An 8,914-nucleotide genomic window follows, 5' to 3' on the forward strand; every position below is an offset into this window, starting at 1 on the left:
ACAAAGGACTTGAATCTGAAGTATATAAATAACTCATATAAGTCAATGAGGACAAAAAAAACAATATTTAAAAAAAATCAGTGAATGAGCAAAAGACATGAACATACATTTCATCAAAGAAGATATACGTTGGCAAATAAGCTCATGAAAGGATGTTAAACATCATCCATTATCCAAATGTAATTAAAACCACAATCAGATATCACTACATACCTATCAGAACGATGAAAATAAAAAATAGTGACAACACCAAATGCTGACAAGGATACAGAGAAACTAGATCATGCATACATTGCTGGTGGGAATGTAAAATGGTACAGCCATTCTGGGAAATAATTTGGTAGTTTCCTATAAAACTAAATATACACTCACATACAACCCAGCAATCACATTCTTGGACACCTGTCACAGAGAAATGAAAGCTTATGTTCACACCAAAATCTGATCACAAATGTTCATAGCAGCATTATTCCCAATTGCTAAAAACTGGAAAAAAAAAAAAAAAGTCCTTCAGTGGGTGAGTGGTTAAACAAACTGTGGTATATCCACACCAGGAAATAACAATAAAATGGAACAGCGTCCTGACACATTCGACAGCTTGGGCACATCTCAAGTGAATTGTGTTGAGTGAGAAAAGTAACACTGATCCAAACTCAAAAGGCAACATACTGTAAGATTCCATTTACAAAAACTTTTGAAATGACAAAATGGTAGAGATGGAAATCAGATTAGTGGCTGCTGGGGGTGAGGAGGAGAGGAGAGGGAGAGAGGAGGGTGGAGGTCAATAAAGGACAGCCTGAGGGAGTCTTGAGGTGCCATAGTTGTTCTGTGGCTTGAGTGTAGGGCTAGTTACATGAATCTCCACCTGTGATAAAACTGCACAGAACTATTCATATTCACACACACACACGAGTGCAGGTAACACTAGTGAAATCTGAGTAAGCACTGCCAATTTCCTGGTTTTATATCATACTGTAGTTAGGGAAGAGGTTACCTTCAGGGAAAACTGGGTGAAGGGTACGTGACACCTCCTTGAATATTTTTCTGCAACTTCTCATGGACCAATAATTACTGCAAAATAAAAATGTTTTCATATATATTATTTTTTAAAATGCTTCCCCACCCTGCTCCTCTCCATCGCTGTCCTTCTGTCGCTAAGGCCAACACCAAGAATAAAACTACAACTGCTCAATGTTTATGTAACACTCAAGTAAAACCATTCCCCAACCCCACCCCTGCCCCCACCACCTCAGCCTAGTGACATAGCCAAAAGTAACACTGATCCAATTCCAAAAGCTCTGAGTGGACATGAAGAGCTTAGGCTTTTCTGCAGTGGATGGTGAGGGGAGGATCCTCACAGCAGATCCCCTAGCTCCACCCCTCCTCTCCCTAGTTGCTGCCTCTCTCCCTCTTAGCTCCCAGCCTTCCTCCTCCTCTCCTCCCTCTCCCCTCCAACAGGATTCCTCCATTCCCCCTGCCCCAGCACTCCCAGGTCTGTTCCAAATAGATCATTCTAGACCCATGCCCCTTCTTCTCATCTCTGCCCTTAATGAGCCGCAAATACACCAACACCTCATCAGAAGGCAGGGGAAGGGGAAGGTTGAGCACTTACTTGCACAATATTTTGTTCCCTAAAAATAAAAAGGGTAAAAAATATGAATAATCACTTCAGCAAAGAAGATACGCCAATGGCAAATAAGCACATGAAAAGATGTCCAACATCATTAGTCATTAAGGAAGTGTACATTAAAACCACAGAGAGATACTACTACACACCCACTAGGATGGCTACGATCAATGACTGACCCTACCAGTGTCGGCAAGGATGTGGAGAGACTGGAACTTTCCACACTGCTGGTGGAATGTAAAATGGTGCAACTACTTTGGAAAAAGGTTTAGCGGTTTTTATAAATTTAAACATACAAATTTCATTCGACTCTGTTGTTCCACTCCTACCTATTTACTCAAGTTTAATGAAAATATATGCCCACAGGGGCGCCTGGGTGGCTCAGTTGTTAAGCGTCTGCCTTCGGCTCAGGTCATGATTCCAGGTCCCAGGATTGAGCCCCGCTGTGGGCTCCCTGCTCAGCAAGAAGCCTGCTTCTCCCTCTCCCACTCCCACTCCCACTGCTTGTATTCCCTCTCTCGCTGTGTCTCTCTCTGTCAAATAAATAAATAAAATCTTTAAAAATATATATATGCCCACAGAAAGACTTATTAATGTTCATAGGAGCTTTATTTGTAATAGCCAAAAATGAGAAACAACCTAAAATGTCCATCAGTTTGAGAATGGATAAACAAAGTATGGCACATCCACAAAATGAAACACTACCCAGCAATAAAAAGAGTGAACTACTGACACAGCAACATGGATGAATCTCAAAGTCTTCCATAATCTTCCATAATCTTCCCATTATGCTGATGGGAAGAAGCCAGACGAATGAGTATATACTGTATGATTTTATCTAGATAAAATTCTGGAAAATGCAAACTAATCTATAGTGGCAGAAAGCCAACTAGTATTTGCCTGGGGAGAGGGCAGGGGGAGGGGGCTTCAGAAAGAGATGCCACCCCTTCGGGCCAAGTGCTCTTTGGCAGGGGTGGGGCTGCCAGCAGGCTGAGACCTGGTGTCAGAAGGAACTTCCCAGTTCCTCACCAACACAGCTCAGCCTTGCAGGGGGCAGCGGGCAGGCTCAGCACCCACAGCGTGATGGGGCTACATTTCTGACCTTGAGTGTGGACACACGCACCTCTGAAGTACCATCAAGGACTGATGCACTGAGAACAGAAGTAGGCGGAGCAGGGGCTGGTGGGAGTGCAGACAACCTCCCACAGGGGCGCTGGGAGGGCCGGGCTGGGCTGGGTTGGGGTAGCACCCTCCCCTTTGATGCTCCCCAGCCCCAACACCCTGTCACTAACAGCGCCCTGGAGAAATAAGAGCTGTTGTACCAGCCTGGACTAGATGATTATTTACCAGTTCCTCATTAACCCTCTTCTCAGTTCTGTCAGCCCACCTTAGCTTGAATTATTTCTTTATATTGAACAGGCTGGATGTGGACTGTGAAGTGGGCCCAGGCGGTAGGGGTCTCAGGGCTGGTTCTTCTCTCATTTCTTCAGGTAGGGTGAGCAGCACCTGAAGTCCTGGCCTGGATGCTGGGGGCCTGATGTCAAGCCTCTGCCTCCTGAATGTCAGACCTTCAGTCTCACCTTAGGATACTGTGCCATGAACCACAGGAAGATCCCCTGTGCTCCAAGAGGCTCCCAGACTTCTGCTTGCTCACTGTACTCTGTCTCTGCTATTCATTTTGTAAATTACAGTTTTGGGGATGCCTGGGTGGCTCAGTCAGTTAAGCATCTGCCTTCGGCTAAGGTCATGAGCCCAGGGTCCTGGGATTGAGTCCCGCATCAGGCTCCCTACTCAGTGGGGAGCCTGCTTCTCCCTCTGCCTGCTCCCCCTGCTTGTGTTCTCGCGCTCTCTCTCTCTCAAATAAATAAATAAAATCTTTTTAAAAAACAAATAAATAAATTATAATTTTGTTTTTCAAATACATGGAAAACAATGTGATAAGACCAGATTTCCTAGATGTTCCCAGGTCTCTGGAGCAGGACATCTTGCTGGAGGCCCTGTGGTTGATCCATCAACTCTTCTGGCCGCAAAGAGCAGGTGGTTCATGGGTGCTTCCTTGCCCCCGAAGCCCTAACAGAAGGCCTGGCCAGCGGCAGCCTCCCACCCTCAGGCTCTGGCTCACGGCAGGTAAAGTTTGCGCACTAAGCCCCTGGACTCAGCATCAAGTCAGGAACAGGAAATCAGCCTCTGAATCTTTATTCCTGGCCAAACTTCTCTCTGGTGACAGGCTCACAACCCATGTGTCCCAGATGGGCGTGGCCTTTGCGCAGGGAGCACCGCTGGTGTTCTCTCTGGAAGCCTCCCCCCAGCTTGCTGATGGAGCAGTCCACCCCACTGCCCACTGTACACGGGCCCCTTGTCTTCCGGTGCGCCAGTGATCAGGCACTGAATGGACATTTGTGAACATGCGGCTGCTGGGCCCCAGGCTCCAGAACGGCCAGGCTCCTCCCCAACGGCTCACAGGTTTGGGTGAGGGACACGAGGAAGCCAGCCAGCTGCAGCGGGAGGTGGAGTGTCAGAGTTTGGAGAAGGGCGTGACAAAAGTCAGGGGAGCGGGAGGAGGTAAGCTTAAAAACAACAGAAGTCGGAAGGCTTTCCTGGGAAGGGGAAATTGAAGAAGAAACAGAATTTCTGGAAAGGGTTGGGGAAGGGAATGAGCACAGCCAAAATCCTTCCTCATGGCCCTTGTGCTGCCCCACAGTGGGACAGCAAGGCAGGCCTCGCTCTGAAGTCGCGCTTGGCCACTTGCCTCTCCTTGGGGCCTGGGGTGCTCAGGACTGCAGAGGTTCACTCTTTGTTGGCAAATTGAAAACATAAGAGCAGGAACTGCGGCAGGAAGGGAAAAGTGGGGTCACTCAAGCCGTCGGTTATCTAGGTCACCCAGGGATTTGTAAGAGGGGAACTTCATGGGTGGTGCAGGCCTGTGTAGCTCGGAGCTGTGTCCTAGAGCTGGCAGTCTGTTTATCTAGATGAATGCCTTTGAAATGGATGCCTAGGCTCTCAAAAGCTTACCGTCAGGCACTTGTTTCACAGACAACCACGCCGAGCACAAAGCTTCCTTCAGCAGCCGGCCCCACTTGCCTGCTATGAGGCCAGGCTACCTGGGGCTTACCCCTGTGGCCCTTCCTCCGCAGGGGCTGCCCCTGGGCTCCAAGATGATCCGTGGCCTTTCTCACCTGCCCTGGGACCCCTTCCCCAGGAAGGAAGGAAGGAAGGACTCTTCCCAAAGAAAAGGACAAGGCAGTGAAAAGTGAGACGTACAGTAAGCTTTGAAAGGTGGGTTGTTAGCGGACTACATGGGGAATCCTTGGAGCAGCAAGGAGCCATGTGTAAGCCCTACTGGCCTACCAAGCTGCTGCCCTCGTCGGCTGTGCATCTAAGATTCTATCCGTGCTTGAGGAGAGCGGGAAGGACAGGGACTTTTGGTAAAAACTGTGGAACAAAATGGGGACACACATCCGTAAGTGCTAAATAAAGACATGTGATATATGAAAACAACTCCTCCTTACCAGTGTTGGGAGGGGGGGTGCCCGAGGGCAGAACCAAGCTGAGGGCCTTTCCCTGAGGGCCTCTGTGAAGAAACACCACTCACAGAATTCCACTTCCAGGATGGCTGTCTGAGGAGCTCCACAGACCCACTCCCTAGGGAAACAGGCAAAGCTGGTGAAAATTATTTTTTAAAAACTACACCATTTAAAGTCTCTGGAAAGTGTCCTAAGGGTATTCAATAAATGAAGAAACATTTATTCAAGAAAATCTACTAAAACCCAGTAAGAACAGTGAGAGTCTGGGATTTGAACCACACCCTGTTCCTTCCCTCCTCTCCTCTCCCCAGCTCAGCTTGACAAAATCGCTACTCTGGGCAGATGTAGCCAAGAAAACCAGGATCCCTCTTCCCTCAGCCCCCGACCAAGGGTGTAAAATAATAAACCATATGCATATTGATCTCTGCCCCCAGCTCCTAACACGGAGCTCCTAAATCCCTTATAGGGCAACCTCCTGGGTGATAGGAGTGTCTTTAATTCTAATGAGGCAACTCTTGGTGGGCTCCTGGGTAGCTTCAGGATGGGAGCTAGCCACCAGAAAGACCAAGCCATGATTAGAAATTTGAAATTTTCAACCCCATCCCCCATCCTCCAGAGGGACTGAAGACTGAAGTAATGATAGATCATGCCTCCATGTATGCAATGAAGCCTCCATAAAGTTCCTCAAAAATGGGATTCAGAGAGCTTCTGGGTTGGTGAACACACCTATATGTTAGGAGGGTGACACACTCCAACTCCACAAGGGCAGAAGCTCCTGCTTTCTGGACTTTTCTAGACCTCAACCTATGTATCCCTTCATCTGACTATTCATTCATATCTTTTATTATACCCTCTATAATAAACTGACAAACATAAGTATTCCCCTGAGTTCTGTGAGACACTCTAGCAAATTATCAGCCCCTAGGAGGGGGTCATGGGAACCCCAATTTATAGCCAGGCAATAATAAGTACAGATGACAATCTGGAACTTGCAGTTGACATCTGAAATGGAGTGTTCTGGGAATGAACCTTTAGACTGTGGCATCTGACACTTACTCCGGGTTGTGTCAGAACTGAATTGAATTGTAGGACACCCAGCTGGTGTTGCAGAATTGCATGATGGGTGCAGAACACACACATCTGGTGTCAGAAGTGTTGTGTTATAATAGTATAAGAATAAAAGAGAAACATAGGAGTGTTTTTCTTTTTCTTTTTTTAAGATTTTATTTTTAAATAATCTCCACACCCAACAAGGGGTTCGAACTCACAACTCTGAGATCAAGAGTCACAAACTCTACTGAATGAGCCAGCCAGGTGCCCCAGGAGTGCTTTTCTTACACAAAGCGTTACTGTTTTTCACCAGGAGAAGCAGGCCACCAGCACTGCTCATCTCCAACTCTAAGTTGAGGGGGCTAAACTACTGGTGAGTGAGGCCAAGAGGTCAGGGGCTCACATTCTCAACCTAGAGGATAGAGGCTCTACTCCAGGTGCAGCAGGCCAAGAATATCGAAGTCCTGATCGCTTCTGCCCCAGCTTATTGGTAGGACAGAGGTTCCACAACAGGGAAAGCAAGCTGAGCAGACCAGAGTCTACCACACCCACCCAGCTCCCTAAATAGTGGATCAGAGATATCGCCTAGGGGAGAGGCAGCCCTTTAGAAAAGAGAGCTCTGAAGCTCTCCCCAAAGGAATTGACTCTATTTAAGATGGAGTGTAGAAAAGTTCAAATCTAAGGACACTCTTTAAAACAATCATTCCTCTTAATTAAGAGCAACAAACTAAACCATAGGCCAGCTAATTCACTAGAGATGACCAGGGAAAAAGACAGCTAATAGCCCACCTACTCAAAAACTGAAACTACCCTTGCCTGAATTTAATTGGATCAGACCAATGAACAATTTATGCCCCAGGGCACTGTAGAAAATAATACAGCAATTAGCCAGTAATTAGTGGAGCCTAACATATTGATGTAATACCAAATGAGGCAGCTTAACAGAGAGATCAAGGAAAGAGACAGTCAAAAGAGCCCTGCTAAAAACATGATCACCCCAAGGTGAATGTGCACTAGCCTAAGACTTAACCCTCTGAAGAGTGTCATCAGAGGCTCTGTGACGTAGGGGAAATAGACGTCACTAAAACATTTTAGACAAGTGAAGTCGCAAAATAAATAAGCAAGTCGCAAAATAAATAAGCAAGCGCAAGCCAGAACAGGTGGTGGGGGGAATCACCCACCTGTTTCAAATTGCTTTTCTCCTAAGATCAGGAATAAGACAAGAATGTCTGCTCTTGCCACTTCTACTCAAAATTGTACTGGAGGTGATAGCCAGGGCAATTAAGCAAGAAAAAGAATTAAAAGGCATCCACATCAAAAACTAATGATGTACTATATGTTGGCTAATTGAACTTAATACAAGAATAAATAAATAAATAAATAAATGGCATCCAGATTGTAAAGGAAGAAGTAGAAACTGTATTCACAGATCTTGTTTATAGGAAATTCTAAAGAATCCACTAAAAAAAAAAAACACGCACACAACTATTAGAACTAACAAATGAGTTCAGCAAGGCTACAGGATAAAAAATGAATATACAAAAGTTTATCATATTTCTACATACTTGCAGTGAACAATCCAAAAATTAACTTAAGAAAATGCATAATAGCATCAAAAGCATCAAAAAGAATAAAAAATAAAAGGACAAATAACCCAGTTTATAAATGAGCAAAGAATCTGAATAGACATTTTTCCAAGGAAGATATACAAACGAAAAGCACATGAAAAGATGCTTGACATGTTAGTCACCAGAGAAATGTACATCAATACCACAATAACATTTCACACCCACTAGGATGTCTAGAATCAAAAAAGTCAGCTAACAATAAGTGTTGATGGAGATGTGAAGAAACTGGAACATTATACTCTGTCAGAATGTAAAATAGTGCAGACCCTTTGTAAAACAGTCTGAGTTCCTCAAACGACAGAGTTACCGTATGACCCAGACATTATACTTACAGGTACATGTCCAAAAGAACTGAAAACATATTTCTACACTAAAACTTGTACACAAATGTTTATAGCACCATTATTCCTAATTTCTGAAAGGTGGAAAAACCCAAATGTCTATCAATGGATGAATGGAAAACAAAATATGATATATCCACACAATGGAATATTATTTGGCCATAAAAAAAGGAATGAAGTGTTGATATATGCTACAACACAGATGTATCTTGAAAACATGGTTACATGTAAGAAGTCTGTCACAAAAGGCCACAAAGTATAGGATTCTATTCATATGAAAGTCCAGAAGAGGGAAATAGAAAGACACAGAAAAACACAGTGGTTGTTTAGAGCTGAGAGGACAAAGGGTCAGGAAGGTTACAGCTAAAAGCTAGGGATTGGGTTGTGTTTTTTTAATGTTTTCTCATTTTTTTTAATTGATGTATAGCTGACATAGTATGGGGTTTCTTTTTGAGGTAATGAAAGTCTAAAATGCAATTGTGGTGATGGTTACACATATCTGTGGATATACTAAAAACCTTCAGTTGTACACTTTAAATGGGTGAATTGTATGGTATGTGAATTATATCTCAATAAAGCTGTTTTTAAAAATGAAAAAGAGGAGAACAAGAATCATATGATCCTCTCAATAGATGCAGAAAAAGCATTTGACAAAGTACAACATCCTTTCTTGATCAAAACTCTTCAGAGTATAGGGATAGAGGGTACATACCTCAATATCATAAAAGCCATCTATGAAAAACC

Source organism: Callorhinus ursinus, unplaced genomic scaffold (genome assembly GCF_003265705.2).
Source record: "Callorhinus ursinus isolate GAN/ISIS: 27379988/994484 unplaced genomic scaffold, GSC_fseal_2.0 scaffold20, whole genome shotgun sequence".
In the NCBI taxonomy this organism is placed as follows: domain Eukaryota; kingdom Metazoa; phylum Chordata; class Mammalia; order Carnivora; family Otariidae; genus Callorhinus; species Callorhinus ursinus.